The sequence below is a fragment of the Protopterus annectens genome, chromosome 11.part0 (genome assembly GCF_019279795.1).
Source record: "Protopterus annectens isolate FY-2018-M chromosome 11.part0, PAN1.0, whole genome shotgun sequence".
In the NCBI taxonomy this organism is placed as follows: domain Eukaryota; kingdom Metazoa; phylum Chordata; order Ceratodontiformes; family Protopteridae; genus Protopterus; species Protopterus annectens.
Genome location: NC_056745.1, coordinates 75,952,644 through 75,966,656, shown reverse-complemented (window position 1 = coordinate 75,966,656; position 14,013 = coordinate 75,952,644).

Here is a 14,013-nt window from a genome sequence, read left to right as displayed (position 1 = left end):
AAAATTAATAAGGGGGACATTTTAAGTTTTCCAGAATCCTTTTTTAAAAAAATTTTCAACATAGAGATGGGTGACCTTGAAGGAGACATCCCAAATATTCTGGAAAAACATGAACTCATGTGGCAATTAAAGCTGAACTCTTTTAGGAAGCCTGAACTAAACTACTAAGGTTGAATTAAAAGTGCACTGGAACTTAGAAAATTGCCACTTTTACATGACTAATTTTGTTTTATTTTATTCTACCAGTTGGTCTTAAATACCATTTTAAATCAGTTGTACTTTGTGTATATTTTCTTTCCATCATCCTACATTTTTTCTTATAATTTTTTTCTTTTTCTGGTTCTCTTTTTTCCACTTTATTCAAAATGATGTGTAATAACAATACTAATTCTACAATTATATATATTTTTATAGATAGTTTTTATGGTTCTTGTACACAGACTTGAAGAAGTCTAGAAGGACGAAAGCGATCTTTGTTAACAATAGGTTATGAAAATAGAATATGATTTTTTACAAGCCCCTAGAGGGCCCATCTCTATACCGGAAGAATACAAAGTTCCTATAATCATGGCTGCACAGGTAAAAAACACACTCTCCAAAGCCAAGAACACAGCATCCATGGGACTTGACAATATCCCAGGCTGCATTCTACACGAACTACAGAATGAACTGGCACCCTACCTAAGTACCATGTTCAATCATAGCCTCACCTCAGGCTTTGTACCCACTGAATGGCGCACCGCAACGGTTATCCCACTCCACAAAGGGGAGCCATGACGGACCAAGGGAACTACCGCCCCATTAGCCTGACGAGCCTGGTCTGCAAGGCCATGGAACTTATCATCGTGGAACTCATAAACAAAGACATTGGTAATCTCCAAACTCTGGACCCTACCCAGTTTGGATTTGTAAAAGGCAGATCATATCTCCTAAACCTGACTGACTTCTTTGAAAATGGTTCAGACAACTTATCTAGATCTCGCCAAGGCTTTTGACACCATCCTCCACTCTGGAATTATAGATAAGATCACTAAACTAGGTATAAATCCCTATGTCACAAGATGGGTTGCCAACTGGCTCATGGACAGAACCCACACAGTGAAAGTAGCGGATTCCAAATCCGACTTCAGACCAGTGACAAGTGGAGTACCCGAGGGTTCAGTCCTGGGTCCTCTCCTGTTTGGTATCTACTTCTCTGAAGTGCAGGCTAACACAGAAGGTCTTTGGCTAACAAAGTATGCAGATGACTGCAAACTAGGAGCCATAATCGAAACTCCTAACGATGTGGACAAACTACAAAAGGGCCTCACTGAGACAGATACCTGGTGTCAAAGTCATGGCCTGAAGCTCAATGCCAAAAAGTGTATTGTCATCCCCTTTGATAAAAAATATGTACCCATGAACTACCACATAGCTGATAGTCTACTTAATGCCAAAAATGTGATAAGAGACCTTGGGACACAGGTGAACAGTAGTCTCTCTTTGGTAATCACATCGCCACAGTGGAAATCCTTCTATGTGGCTCATCTCATCACAAAAGGATTCTCATCCAGAAAAAAAGAGGTCATTGTTCCCCTCTACTCATCACTCATCAGACCCATTATACAGTACAACAACCCTTTTGGTATGTACCTCACAAGACATCTACAACAACTGGAAAGACCACAGAAATACCTCACAAAGAGGATTACTGGCCTCAAACAGATGTCCTACACAGACCGTATCAAAAAACTACAGCTTTACTCCATCGCATATTGCCTACTCAGGGGCGATACCTGCCTAACATACAAAGCTATGTCAAACCCAGAGCTGTTGGACATGCTCCACTTAAACAAATCCCAATCCCTCCGAGCTACATGCTCTAGGGACCTAAACCTTGTCACCACAATAAACAGAACATGCTGTAGGGATAGATTCCTGTCCCAGAGACTTCCCATACTCTGGAACAGACTACCTATCCATGTCAAACAGAGCTCCTCATTAGCACTCTTCAAGAAAAATCTTGATGATTGGATGGGAAATGGGAAATTCACCCCAGGGATCACTTCTGTGGCTCTGCTCAACAGTGGCACAGGAAAATGATTTTCTTGGGTGGCGAAAGCCAGGGTACATTTTTTAGCTAGGCTTATATAGGCCTAGGGCCAATAGCCTAGTACCTACCTATGAACTACTGATTTTTTTACATGCAAAGTGTATGTATGTGTGTATATATATATATATATGTATATATATATATATATATATATATATATATATATATATATATATATATATATATTTATATATATTTTTGATTGCCAAACAGACTAAGGTTGATATATTTCCAGCCATGTAGTATATTGTCTTGGATAAAATCACAGCCTTAATAATCTTTTTAATAATCTGGTTAAATAAGAGGTACCACATCATTATAAATTGTATTTAAAGTACATAAGGGTTACATTATTATAGGTTCATAGGTTCATAGGTTTATACTAGGCTATCTGCCCTAAGGCATTTATAAGCCTAGCCCAAATTTTTGTGGCTTACGCCACCCCTTATATGAAAAAATACTGTGCCCATTAGTTTGTTGTGCCTCTGTCCAGCAGTGACACAGAGATGATTCCAGGGTAAACCTCGATCTCCCATCTACAGGTCTAGATTTCTCTTGAACAGAGTCAGCGAGGTGCTCTGCCTCACATGGACTGATTTTATTCCACAGCATAGGGAGTCTCTGAGTGATAAATCTATCCCTCCAGCACGTCCTATTTATATCTGTGCTAAGGTTTAAGTCGCTTGCTCTAGTGGTTTTGGTAGATTTGGATTTTTGAGGTGGAGCATGTCCATTAATTCCGGGTTGGACATGGCCTTGTATGTCAGGCACATGTCACCTCTGAGCAGGCGGTATGCGACTGAATAGAGCTGGAGTTTCTTCAATCTGGCAGCATATGACAGATTTTGGAGTCCCTTTATCCTTTTGGTGAGGAACTTTTGGGGTCTCTCCAATTGCTGCAGATGTCGGGTGAGATACATCCCGAATGGGCATTGTACTCGATCATTGGTCTGATAAGTGAAGAGTACAGGGGAACAATGACCTCACTAGATCTGGATGTGAATCCCTTCATGATCAGGTGGGCAATGTAGAAGGTCTTTCTAACCACTTTAGCAATGTGAGTGTCAAAGAAAGGCCACTGTCAACCTGGGTCCCCAGGTCCCTGATAACCTCTTCTGTGCTTAGTGGATTGCCACCTATATGGTAGCTTGGGGTTACCTTGTTTTTCCCGAAGGGTATGACTATACATTTTGGCGTTTAACTTCAGGCCATGGCTCTGGCACCAGCTATCTGTTTCCGTGAGTCCCTTCTGAAGGATATCCGTGTCCGATGCACTTTCCACTATGGCCAGTTTGCAGTCGTCTGCAAACTTTGTCAGCCAAAGTCCTCCCATGTTGGCCTGTACTTCTGAGAAGTAGATGCCAAACAATAGGGCAAGGACCGAGCCCTGTGGGACACCACTTGTGACCGGCTTGGAGTCTGACACAGCGCCAGCAACTCTAACCCTGTGGGTTCTGTCCTTAAGCCAGTTTGCAACCCATCTTATGACATATGGGTTTACATTTAAGCTGGTAAGTTTTCTACAATACCCGAGTGGGGTATTGTGTGAAAGCCTTTGCAAGGTCAAGGTAGGCTGTATGGACTGCCTTTCCCTCATCAATGGCCTTGGTGACTGTTTCAAGAAGTCGACCAAGTTCAAAGGCATGATCTTCCCTTGACAAAGCCAAACTGGGTCGGGTCCAATGTCTGCAAGTCCCCTATATCTTTGTTTATGAGCTCCATTATGATCCTCTCCATAGCTTTGCAGACTAGACTTGTTAAGCTTATGGGGCAGTAATTACCAGGGTCCGTGAGGGCGCGCCTTTGTGGAGTGGGACAACAGTTGCCGTCGCCACTCCTTGGGCGTATCCTGTGGTAAGGCTGAGATTAAACAGCTGCCTTATGTGCGGGTTTAATTCCTCATTTAGCTCATGTAGCACACAGCCGGGGACACCATCCGGTCCCATTGATGCTGTGTTTTTAGCTTTAGAGAGAGCAGCTTTCACCTGCGCATTTGAGATGTCCGGGAGGCTACACTCGGCTGGGATAGTTATCTCTCCTTTAGGGGAGAGGGTGAAGTTTGCACTGAACCTGTCTGCCAGTATGTTGGCAATGTCTGTGGGTTCAGTGATTTTTGTATCATTTTGGACTAATTCTGAGCATATCTGGGAGTTTCCACCCAGGTTCCTAACATAGCTGAAAAAGGCCTTATGATTGTCCTTTGAATCCATGGCAATTTTTCTCTCAAAATTGGCCTTAGTTGATTTTATGAGTGCTCGTATTTTTTTACTAATAATGATCAGGGGTGACTTCCCTTTTATGGATTTTGTTCTATCATGTAATAGCTTTCTCCTCTTATTGTAAAGTTTGTTAATGGCTGGGGTATGACAGCTACTAAGGGCAGGACCGTCTCGAATGTCACACTGATGGGGGAAGGGATGTGAATTTAAGATGTGTACCAACGGTATGATGTCAGCATGCCATGAATATGCATGAGGGCACGCTGACTCAACCGTAAGTCTTACATGGACCGTGTAAGGAAGCAAGGGGCATGTCCGACTGCCGAGCAGTCTAAATGTCCACGCCCCTGCAAGTGTTGAAAATAAAAGCAAATAAACAAGACCGAGTCCGCTCAAATGTCCCTGCACCCAACACCTCACTGTCTGATATTGTAAACCCCTATCACAGTTCTAAAATGCATAACATTAAAATTTATTTTAAATTCCCAAAATAGCTGCCCATATTTGCGCGTGTGTGCGCAGGTGTGCCCATTGCTTAGCCACAGTTAGCAATTCTGACATGGAAGAGCATAAGAAGGAATGTTTATGCAAAGCACACCAAATAGCAATAGTGTAATGGTAGAGTGTTCGCACAAAGAAGAGGCATTCACGGTTTGAGTCCCACAACTCCCTTTCGTATTTATTTTTTAAATCAGTATATGGAATAATACCTAACATATATGTTTAAACATAACTAAAAAGCAGTGAAATGGCCAATGTATCAGTGAATAAAATAAATATTTTAAAGGATCCCAATATAAAATTGCCTGCAGTTAAGCAATGCTTCACCCAGCACAATAGAGTTGCCCATAGTTTAACAGCGCTTCACCCAGCGCAATGTGTTTGTGCAGACGTGCGTGCCGCGCCAACCAGGGCACCGTAGGGCACCGAGGAGCAACGTAGAGCAAAGTTGCTTAAATGCAGCCATACCCCCTAGCCTGTCTGGACAGTATGAAAATAAAATGAAGAACAAGATTCAAACCTTGGACTCTTTGCATCAGAAGCAAAGCACAGAACCACTAAGCCATGACTACACAGAGGAAACAGCCACTGTTAACATTCATATACTTATTAATGGTAGTTTAACTATTACTAAGCAGGTCTGCAGTCAGCCGAGAATTTTACAAAATGGCCAATCACAAAAAAGTGCGTGAAATGCGGCATATTTAAGCCCCACAGGAGGGAATACATGCCATAACTGATTGTAGCTCACATCTGCAGTTAGAATGTCTGGTGTCGGAGAGGGAACACGCTTCTGAGCGCAGTGTTGGGGCAACAAGGAGTCAAAATACATGGTTTGGCTCCTTGTCCACCGTCATGAGTCAAGACTCCTGCAGGGCCAGTTCCAAGGGATGGAGTACAAGGCAGAGGCTTGGAACCGGTTAGCTTGTGACCTCACCAGTGCCACAGGTATTCCTTGGACTGGTGAGCAGGTCCGTCACCACCATGCAGACCTGAAGAGACGAAAGCAGGACCGCCTGAACCAATGGATACAGGAGGCCTGTGGGATGCGGGATGCCCCACAACTGAGTATGTAGCCATGGAATGCAGTATGTACAAATTGATAATGGAGTATGTATAATGGATAGGTATGTCTCAATATCCCTTCATTTACTTTACAGCTGCAGGTGACTGTGCTGTGAATCAGCAAGCCTATGCTGATAGGCTGCTAAGGCTGCACCACCAGGCAGGTTAGTGATTATTCTGCATGTATTGTTATATAAAATATGGGAGAGAGCATGAAAGAAAGTGTTGTAGTCCAATAATACAGCCATAAAATTGCCTGAATAAGTCCTCTGCATGTACTGTCAGATAAAAACATCAGAGAGGCAGAAAAAGAGTGTAGTAACCCATTAAGAAAGGTAACATATGTCTGGAATAATATCTCTGCAGGCACTGTCATATAAAATAAGTGAGTGAGCCTGAAAAAAGAGTGTTCTAACCCATTAATAAAGATATAATATGTCTTGAACATGTCTGCCATATACACCATTAAAACAAATAAAGGAGTGAGCCTGTGGAAAAGTGTGCAATGCCATTAATAAAGGTCTAAAACCCGGAGTGTGTCTGTGTCACAGAGTTTGAAATGTTGTTGTACCCTTGCATTATACAAACAGTACTGTTTGAAAAGGTGCTGGCAACCCAGAGTTGTGCAGTCCCATATAAAGTGGGTGATTGAAGTGCTAGTAGCTGTGAAACATATATACAGTCCACAACAGTCAGTTATTGGCTGGCATGAATAAGTAAATCTGGCACACGTGTAGCATGTTATTTTTCCCCAGAAATGTGAGTGTGCATTGAGAAATGCAGGGTTCTGTACAAATCAAAGTGAAAATGTCATGTGAAAACATCCCAGATATGTAGATAAAGAAATATAAATACAATCAAGGAATATGTAGCAGTAACATCTGCATCCTGGACAGTTAGTATGTCAGATATAGGTCAGGCATATATTGAACTAGCCAAACCCATTACACAACCTAATGTATGGTGGCAAGTGTAATAATACATGTACGGGATATACACTTGCAGTCACTAGGAATGTAGTGTAGACGAAAAGGTAATTATAAGATGTTAACCGAGGTTTTTTCTACACCCTACTGTATGTGCATAAACCATGCAATTCCACACCTCAATGGGTTTGTGTAATCTTAAATATTTGTTGGGACATATGTCCTATTGTTCTATAAATATTTGCATCCACGTTGATGCATGTGCCCTGTTCAAACACCACAATAATGATGGCCTGTTGCTACCAAACATCCCTGCATGCTGTTGGAATATCCACTGTCGTTCAATATATGCATGTGTTATGCTTACTGTTCAACTGTTGGAACCTTGGTGTGTTGGGTTAATGGGAATATTACTGCATGCTGTTACAACTAATCTGGAATGCTGTTGTTTATGTTGTAATTAAACACACCTAATCACAGAACGTATGGGAAGGCCGGTCCCAGTGGACCCACCTGTCCCTCCTCAGCTGGCGAGTGCACCTGGCACCAGCAGGTCCGGTGCCCAGCCCGGGCTCCCCTCCTCCGTTGGTCCTGTGCCACCTTCAGGTGGAAGTGCTGCAGGGGATGGGGCTCTTCCCCCCTGTGCAAGCATGGGCAGAAAATGGCAACCTGTCACCCTTTGAAGGGTCCGGGTTGTGGTGCGTAGGGAGATCCAGCGTTCAGTCACTGATCCCCTACGTCAGTTCGAGGCGAAAGTGGCGCATCTCATAGGTGAGCCTGCCCGTCCTATGCAGCCCCCAGCACAGCCACCCTCGGGGCTGTGAAGGTTCAGTGGTGACTGCCCATGGGTGGGGATCTCAGTTCCACTGTTACCATTTGTGGGCTCATGGGCTTGCGATTTCCAAACATCCGACCCCATCACTTGTGTTCACCCACCCCATGTGTCATACACTGCCCTTGTATGCATCTTGTCTGTCTTGTCTGTTTACCTTCCGAACCTACCTCCCCGGACATACCTACTTCCTCTACCTCACTTCCCACGCTCACCTGAAAAAAAAAAGGGCAATCTGTACCCACAAAAAAATTACGCCCCATACATAGCTGCCCATTTCGCACACATGTCCATTGGACATGTAAGCTGATAATAAGAATTGGCAGTACAACATACTTTGTTGTCCTCACCCCTCTCCCAGGGGTGGAAGGTTTCAAATTTCACTCCAAATTCATTGCATATGCACAGCTGTTGCTGTTAAAGAAATGGGCAGCTATGGACCTTCCCTACAACCGTCCTGCACATCCTGAGCTTGTTTACTTACTGTCTGTCCCTCTTTGTGCCCCCTTTTTCACCACTTTCCTATCTTCCCATTTTCTTTTCTTTAAAAGAAATTAGCGCGGGGGTTAGCGGGAGTAAGCACTTTTAAGCGGAAGTAAGTGGGTTTAAGTGAGTGTGCGCATGTGTACGCTTAGCTAAGCATCGCTAAGCATCATGCAAACCTGTGCAAACCTGCTTACAACTGCTTAAAAGTGCCTTAGTCACTCTATGGCAAGGCCCTTGTTCTGCTGAGCAGCAAAAGAAAAAACCTCTGTCAGTCTCAAACCCCAGACCATTGACACAATAGACAGCATGAATTACCACTAAGCCACAGCAAATATACAAATAACTTGATTCTGAAATAAATATATCATGCATTACAATGAGGGAATGTAAATGGAAATTAGGAATGGTATAACACAAATCCTTTTCTGTCTTTAGCAGCAGTGGTTGTGGAATTGCATGACATGACTGTGAAAGGAGAACCAGCCATCCTAGCAGGGAATAATGTTACAGTAGCACCTTACAAACACCACACAGTATCAGACCAGGATAAATACTGGCCACAGGAATACAGTGCAATAACCACATTTGTGTGGCAGTTAATTGTGTAACTGAGAAAAAAGTACATACTCCCATGTATCCTGTGTTAGCATTTGGAGGGGTGCATACATGTCTACACTGAGATGTGTGTACTGGAAGCAGCAACATTCAGGTTTGAGTACAACATGCATATAACTGGCTACAACCCTAGCATCAGATAAGAGACATATACCAACCTTCAGACTGACACAACAGTGTCCACAGCAAACAAGCATGGGCCCCACCTTGGAAATCTGAAAGGGCTATGCCTATTTAACCTAGCATTTTACAGCAGTGGGCTGCAATCACAGTGAGTAATGCAATCACCAAACAGCAGGCTGCATGGAATTACTGAATGGTGGGCAGCAATTGGTGCAGTGGCTGTCACATGTACAAGTGCAGATACCTAGAAAAGCAGGCTGTAAGGCTGTCACATGCACAAGTGCAGATACCTAGAAAAGCAGGCTGTACCTGCAGTCCACACATGCAATTATATCATTGCAGGTGCTGTGAGATAGAGAGTGAGAGAGAGAGAGAGGGACACAGACACAGACTGAGACAGAACAGAGTGAGAAACTGAGACAGAAAGTTAAATAGAGGTCGAAAACCCAAAACAAACCACCAATAAAAAAAAAAAAACTACAAAACCGTAACACACGGAGCAGGCAAATACAAAGGTAAGGTATGTAACTCACATGTATGTGTTGGCATGTTGTAGATGTTCCTGAAGAGTACTCTACACACTGCAAATCATCCATGTGTGGCAGCAGTATGTATCTATCTGTATCTGCACATGTGCATAGGGCAAGGGACATACTGCAACTGTTAGTGAAGGGTGGACAGATATCTGTCAATGAAGGTTGATTTGTGCATATATCCATGTAGGTCATAGTGTGTGGCCTAGAAAACAGCATGCAGTGTGCAGGAGCGGCTTTAGGTCAACTGATGCCCTAGGCAAAAGGGCTCCATGGCACCCCCTACCACACTTCCTTGTGCCCCATACTTGTCTTACTACACCACATAAATAATGGAAAAGCACCCCTGCTAGATCGGCGACCTAGGCAGCCGCCCAGTTGGCCTATGCCTAAGGCCAGCTATGGTAGGGTTGATATATGTCATGTGGTGGTTAAATGCTGTGGGACAGATTTGTCAGATCTGCTGTGTTACAGCCAGTGAGGCCTGCTAATGCTACAAGGGCTGAGGACACCCACATGCATTCTGCACAACACTGTGCAATTTAATCACATACCTGTACATCCCACAATGGTCGCATAAGTGATATCCCCACCATGAAAGGTGGACTGTACATGTGCCTATATGTACATCCATGTGTACAGCAGTGGATGTGTACATGTATGTGTATAGATATGCATATATATAATATATATATATATATATATATATATATATATATATATATATATATATATATATGGAGTGAGAGAGAGAGATAGAGAGACACGGGGTCATATGTACCGCAATAGGTGTGTGGTGACCAAGGCATGGACTGTAGACAAGTGTTGATACTGCAGTGCCATTCCACCTTCCCAAAACAGTGTACCCATTAACTACCACATAGGTAGAGATCTACCTAACAGTGAAGGTGTGATAAGGGAACATGGGACAAAGGTGGACAGTAGCCTCCGCTTTGATGAAGACAGTGCCACACTACACCTGTAATCTGTCTGTGTGGTATGTGTCATGACAACAGGTGTGTCATCTATTGAAGTATAGGGTAGAGTTCCCCTCTACTCATCACAATGTCCTGTGTGGTATGTACTTCACATGACAACTACACCATGTGAACAGGCCACAGACAGACCTCCCAAAGGGTAATACTGGCCGCAAACAGATGCCCTATGCAGACTGACTCACAAAACCACAACTACACTGTATTGCATACTGGCCACACAGAGATGACCTCTGTTGGACATACAGAGGTATGTCACACCCATAGCTGGGTGACAACCACCATGGCAACATATCACAATCCCTCCGGGATACATGCTCTAGGGCCCTAAACCTTGTCAGCTCACTAAACAGCACATGCTGGAGGGATAGGTTCCCATCTCAGAGATATGCCATACACCGGAATAGACCACATAGCAATAGCAAACAAGGCTCCTCCTTAGCAGTTGTTATAAATACCCCTGATGATTGTGTAGGAGATTGGTAATACACCCCAGGAAACACCTCTGTGGTTCAGGTTGGCAGAGGCAAGTGAAATCAAAGTACATGTGTGTCAAAGGGCAGGGTAGCATATGGCTGAGCTGCCATAGGCCCTAGGACCAATAGCATATTACCTACCTATGACACTATGCACTCACACATGTACTTAATGCAATAGCTGCTATGTGAGGTTGAATAAGTGTAACGCTGAATGTGTGCAAGGTCTGTAAAGGTGTGATAACTTAGTGTGATGTTGTATCTGACATGGTAGTGCCTATCCTAGCTGTGAGGACAGCAACAGATGTGTAATGTACTGTTAGACAGACATAGTAGCATGGCATATGATGTGACGTAGTTCTCCATTGACGAATGTGGTGTCACATTGTAGACTAAAGCAATACATGTATACTTAGTGAGTGGTACTGCTGGTGAATCCATCACCAATATGAACTGTAGTACTACCTGAAGCTGTAGGCCTAAACAGCACAGTATGGTGTGTGTTCACATTGCTTGGAAACACTGTCATGTGTGTTTCCTGTAGTCTGCACAGAGGACAGAATGCAGGCAAAAGGGTGTGTAAGTAGTGGCACACAGTACCATATGGTACACAGGTAATGCTCATCTGTGTTGGCATACAGTGGTGCGTAGTATGTTTGCCTGATGTGTGTGTGATTATGCCTGTACAATGGCTGCAATCATATGTGTGTTACAGGGTAAACGTGTGTATCCAGCAACATATATAGTCTGTTACAGCAGTATGCCACCTATAGTAACAACTGGACACATCTGTTAGGCAGGGCTATGGCATCAATGACTAGGGTGGTTGATTGGTACTACTGTACCTGTACTTTACATCCATTGCAATGGATAACATCTCTGTTCATGCATTGGTGTGATATACACCCCTGTCTTGAGGTTGTGCAATGTGTCACAAACAGTGTGTCGGGTACTGTTGTATAGTGGTGTGATATATAGAGTCTGCCAGGCAGTGTTAGTTAGTTGTGGCCTGAGAACCAATAAGTGGTACTGAAGGTGTGTAACCTCTGACAGACAATAGGATGGTATATATGTCAGTAAAGTGATATCTGTGGGTAAAGGTGTAAAGTGTGCCACAGGACACTCTCACACATATTGTTCATATCCTTTTCAGCCAGATGACCCACCAATGCAACCCGGCGTACACAGTGGATGAGGAAGAGGTGATACTCGACAGCCTATTGCAACGATACACAATGCTCTTCTCCAGAAGCAGCCAGCACCAGCAGGAGCGGACTGCACTGTGGCAGGAACTTGTTCGTTGGGTAAATGACACAGGCATGCATAACTGGACATATGAGCAGGTACACCATCACTGCAGTGATTTAATTAGACAAGTCTGGCGGCATGTGTCTGATATCCAAAGACAGCAGCTTGCCACAGGTGGTGGAGTGGCCATTCAACCCCCCTCACCAGGGAGGAGGTGCTGCTCCTAAGCGTGGTGGCTCCTGGACAACAGCTACATCAACCTCTGACATGTGTTGTAATGAAGGCCAGGGCCACCCAGCACATCCACCTGGAGCAAGCAGGTAACATGCTCTATCTGTAGACTACAGTTAACTGTATTGTTAGATTATGTGTACGTGAGATGTGTACTGTGTGTTTAGCAGTTCTGCTGCCTAGTGTTGTGCAATACGTTTAGTTTGAATAATATCCCTACACCTGTGACTGTTGACTGTTGTTGCACTGCAGTTTAGCATACCTACTGTAGCAATGCCACAGTTGTGGCCACTGAGGAACCCTCTCATATTCTCGTAGGTCCCTCTGGTGTGACGGCAGGGCAGCCGATCTATGCTGGTGAGTGTGTTATACCTGCAATGTTGGTAATGAAATATGCATGTCATAGGTGAGGTGTAGGCCATGTACACATAACACACCTACGCATAATGCACGCCGTGCATGTTTGCTGTGAGACGTTGCACAGCTCAGTAATGTCAGTAGCTGCCTCAATGACATGCAATACACAGAGCATGACACACAGTTGTGGCAACCACGTACTGCACATTGGATAGGCATAGTTGCAACACCTGTAGACAACATAACACATGTATCACATGCAGTACACAAAGTCATGCTACATATGGCATAACCACACACCCGCTGTAAGGTCACACTTCAGTATCCCACATGTCATCCACGCACACATGATGTACCTCAGGGATAGAGGCCTATCATGGGGCTGTGCAACAGTCTTCAAAACATAACACAGTCATGTTAGGCAATGCTCCCTACTGGGCACCTCATACACCCATGTACAAAGTGGCTGTGTAATAGTGAATGATCCACGGCACTGCAGTTCAGGTACAGCATGCAAGGCAATGGTCTGTCACACAGTAGTAGCTGTGAGTGACCACAAGATGAATGATGATGATGATGGCACATGGTACTACACCCCATCCGGTTACAGTGACCACAGTACTACATGTAGCAGTCTTTGCTGTGCACCTCATTGTTCTGTGTGTGCAAACATATTCACCTATACACACCATGCATAGCATGTTGTGTGTGTGCTTACAAATGCTAGTATACACATTTTGCACAACAGTCGCCATCTGTACAAAGAGTCACATATATGTCCTGGAATGCTATTGGGTGTATAGGTGACATGACACACATTGGGTATGTGTGGTGTTTAATGTTGCAGTCATGTAGCATGTCATGTCATGGCTGGCACCAACATATCTGCAATATGTCCCACACTCACCATAACCACTGTACAATGTCCATGTCGTGCATTGGGATTCCTTCACATCTACATGCACCACTCATCCCATGTCTGTACATTGCATGCATTTGCTTCACCTGTGCCCACTATTATGTGTTATGGACACAGACACTGTCATCAGACATGGCAATCTATGTGTCACACAGATAACACATGCAGCCATTGTATGTATACCATTGAGTGATGGTGCACATGACATGGCAGAGCAGATAATACTTGCACAGCAATGTTGTGTCCGTGTACACATTGTGTTCCAGGGTGTAGCCAATCACTGAACAACTACACACATGCATCAAAGCCATGTATAATGTCATTAGATAGGGCTGTCTACACTTGCACTGCATGGTGTTGAGCAACACATGGCCTGCATGCTGACACGTGTGTGG